Source organism: Octodon degus, unplaced genomic scaffold, assembly GCF_000260255.1.
Source record: "Octodon degus isolate 3935 unplaced genomic scaffold, OctDeg1.0 scaffold00154, whole genome shotgun sequence".
Lineage (NCBI taxonomy): Eukaryota > Metazoa > Chordata > Mammalia > Rodentia > Octodontidae > Octodon > Octodon degus.
The window spans coordinates 3,082,789-3,086,683 of record NW_004524730.1 but is presented as its reverse complement, the minus strand read 5'-3'; the positions used below and the strand labels follow the sequence as shown (position 1 = coordinate 3,086,683).

Below are 3,895 nucleotides of genomic sequence, written 5' to 3'. Positions count from 1 at the left end.
TTCTCTCTCTCTCTTTCCTTTTCCCTTCCTTTCCTCATTCTCCCATCACAGTTGCTCTTTTCTTTAGAACATTTTCTTCCCTATTCACACTATTTATTATATATTTTTTTGAATAAGTCATTTCATTTCCATGACTTATTTACACTGTACAAACACAGATGAAAAGCACCCCACAAGTTCACAGCACATTACAATATATTTATTTAAAAATACATTCCTTTATAAAAGGCCCATAGAACACTGGCATGTCAATATGTGACAACTCCCAAAGCACACCACCCACTCTGGGATAGACAACAAGAGTGTTTTCAAGCACTGTTCATTTCACAATCACAGGTCACCATTCGAGTCTTAAGTACATACCAGTTTTAAATTTAAAAAAATGAATTCTATAGTGGAAAGTTCTCGAAGCAATCCTTGTTAGTTCATGAACGTCCATACTTCATGAAGATGTTCTGTCCCAATACTGCACAGTATCAAATAATCTGAGAGAAGACACTCTTTAACAGGCTTAGGAGTCCAGAAGTCTCGTCCTTCGTTGTTTCCAACTTTTCCCTTTTGGCTAATTCTCCTGGCTCTACTTTGCGCTTTTCGGAAGTATGCTCTTCTTCCTCAGCATCTGACTCCCGCGTTTCCTCCCGCTCGGGTAGAAGCCTAGCTTTCTTAGCCCTCTGCGGGTCCTCTCTGGTGTCCCCATATATGTTGGACCATTTTATTGCCATAGCCAGCTCCGGAGGTGGAGGCTCCTTCTCAGTAGTGTAGGTCTCCGGAGGGGGTACATAGTTTGACTTCCACATTTTGAATTCCTTTGGAGGCTCTTCGGGCGCCTTGACGACGTGCCTCTCCCAGTCGATCTGCTTGTTGAGCGGATTGTAGAGAAAGGTTGGGCGTGTCACGCTCCGCAACAGCTCCGTTGGGGCCCGACAGCCGCTTCTCCGCCTTGTTACCACCGCCGCCCGAAGATTTCGCCGGATCTGGGGCCTTGTGGTTCTCTTTTCGCTCGCTGGTAGCCTCCTCGCCGCCCGAGGAGTCTGAGCTGCTGTTCCCATAAGCGGCAAAATAGCTCAGCAGGTCATTCTCCTCAGCTGCCATGACAGCGACACGCGATGGCTCAGGATGCTGTAGCCTGTTACACATTTTGAAGTTTTACTTGTTCAGTTTATCACACTGATAATATGATGTTTACACATGTGGGTCTGATTTTTTCCCTTATGAGTATGGTCTAACGATGCATCCTATTACCTATAGGATTCTCCAGTTTATCCTTCTTTATGGCCAAGTAGTACTCCATTGTATAAAAAAAACTCCACATCTTTTTTTTTTTAATCCAATGTTCAGTTGAAAGGGAAGACTCTGTAGCAGATTCATGTCCTGACAAGTGTCTCTACCACTTGGATATAGTGACCCAGCAGTATGAATGACATGAAAGTGTAGGACTCCTGAAGCCTTTAGTGAGCTACAGTGAAGAATCGCAGTGCATGCACCTCCGACCGCAGTGCACCAATTCCTTCTTTTGTGGTTAACTCGTCTCCTCTTGCGAAACTTACCCTGGCTCCATCCTGGGCCGTTATAGAGACTAGGTGCCTAAATGGGGCCTTGTGGGCTGAGCTTCTCCTCCTGAATGGCTGCCACCAATGCCTGAGGTGCACAGCAGTGAAGATGAGGAAGAGACCGAGCTTGGGCCGGTGGGAAAGTCATGAATATATTACGTGAGCTGATGCTGCAGGTCCCATTCACACCAGGTCCCGTTGCTTTTGCGCCTCTCCCTTTGTTTGTGGGCCCGGAGACTGACAGGGCTCAGCTCTACCACCAAGAGCCTACCCAGCCAGTTCCTACAGCAGCATTATCTGATACTGCATCCTTCTGTGGGAGGTCAGCCAGCCACTAGATGGCGTGCTGACTTCTTTGGACCTCTTCCGTCATGAAGGGGACGGACAAAGATCCTTCCTTGCTTGAGAAGACCTGTGTTCTGGGTGTGAGTTTACCTTTGTTGCTCACAGGGTTAGTGCTAGCATTACCATCCTCATGTTTACAGATGATCTTATTTATCATCACATCATTCTTCATGACATTTGACCCAAGAACATGCTTCACAGAAGGGAACACTCAAAAAACAGTGAACTTTCTCTACGTGATGATGAGCCTTCATCAGCCATCGTCTCTCACTTAATGGAAACTGAAGTGGTGTGCTGAAGATATTTGCCATTAGGAGAGAACAGTTTGAAAGTTTTGGGTGTTGTATTCAGGATAAAGCATATAAAATATAAGGCTAAAACATATAAAATAGGCTTTAAGGTATATTTTTGGAATAGACGGTTGCATGTTCCTATCTTTTCCATAGCCAGAATAAACAAGTCTAAAAATAAAAGGATGGAACTGCAAGTGGTGCTTCTCTATTAATAGAGCACTTGCAGAGATTTTGTACTCTATCCCCACAGCCTAGACTGATGATGTCCTAAAAATCTTAGTCTCTGAGGAGAGGAGATGGAGCTCTGGGATCCAGCGATTGCACACAACAAATGGCAGTGTGAAATAAACCGTAATGAAAAGTCATTGAATTTGTGGTTATCTGTTGTAGTGGTAGTGTTACCTAATTTAAAACATTCTGCCCTTGAGTGGCATGAACTAACTAGCAATACCCTCCAGGGGAAAAATAATGTCCCAGGGAAAACTAACCACACATCTGAGGGACACAGTCAGTATAAAAGAAAGTCAAGAATATTCAGCTATAGTACAAAATAAAAATTAATGGCCGAGACAGGTCATAAATTCAAAATAAGCACAATCAATTTTTCTGCTGAGATAAGGGAGGATATTGGTACTGTGATAGGAACCAGGAGCAAGAAGTTAATAAAATAAAATCAAATTGAAAGGCATGGTGGGAAAAATAGGATGTTAAAATAAAGAACATAATAAATGGGCCACATGGCAGAAGGGCTCTAGTCACTGAACCAGTCTGCTGCAGGGCATGCCAGAGGAGCTCTCCTGGGAGGCATCAGGGGAGACTAAAGAGCTCCAGGAAGAAAAACGAAATGAATGGGAGAAAGAGGATGGTGGAAGACACAATGACCTTAAATTTTCTCATGTTGAAGGGTGATTTAAAAACCTTGATTTTTAAAAACATTTACACTTGAGTGCAGGAATGAGTAGATAAAGAAGAACAGACATTTTACATGTTAGAGAAAACTTTAAGACTATCCAATAAAAGAAAGAAAAACTCAAAGATGATCACATAGAATATTTACTCATTGTTGAGATCCAGTAATCACTGTTTTAAGTGCTTCAGGTTCCTGATCATATTTAGCTGTTACTTAACATCACTAAATGTCGGGACTCTTTCTTATCCCCATTTTATACACTAAGGCGTTGAAGTACAGGGTCAGTAAGTGACTTGTTCAAGATGTGAAAGCAGCACATGGAGCAGCTGGGAGTTGAGGCCACCAGTGTCTTGTGATGGAGCCTGAAATCCTAAGTACTGGGCTGTCCTGCTTCTTAAAATGTGGAGAAAGAGCAAGGGAGAGAGGGAGACAGTATGAGAGGGAGGAAGGGAGAATGGATCTACCAAATCATTTTGGAGTAGACATTTCCACTGTAACAGTGAGATCACAAAGACTGGCGAAAGAATTTGAAAAATTCAAACAGAAAACTTGTAGAATTAGTGAAACTAGATTTAAAGGGGTTAAGTAATTTGCATGAGAAAAGATGTGCAGTTCAGGGAAAAGCAATCTCAGATGCATCTATTAATCTTTCTGAATACAGTCTCTGCTAAATGCTGGGTGAATTCTATGTGGACAGCCATTTCCTCTGGGAGCCCAATTGACTGCTGGGAAGGAGAGTGGAGGGTAAATGATGCTCGGGTGGAGCTTGGGCTTTTATCCTCTTCCTTGGAGAGCTG

The 3,895-nt window shown here is 43.1% G+C and overlaps 1 pseudogene; it reads right to left on the bottom strand.

Annotated features, from left to right (window-relative positions):
* Positions 1-476: 476 nt before the first annotated feature.
* On the bottom strand, positions 477-1,092 carry LOC101583594 (annotated as a pseudogene).
* Between the last annotated feature and the right edge of the window lie 2,803 nt (positions 1,093-3,895).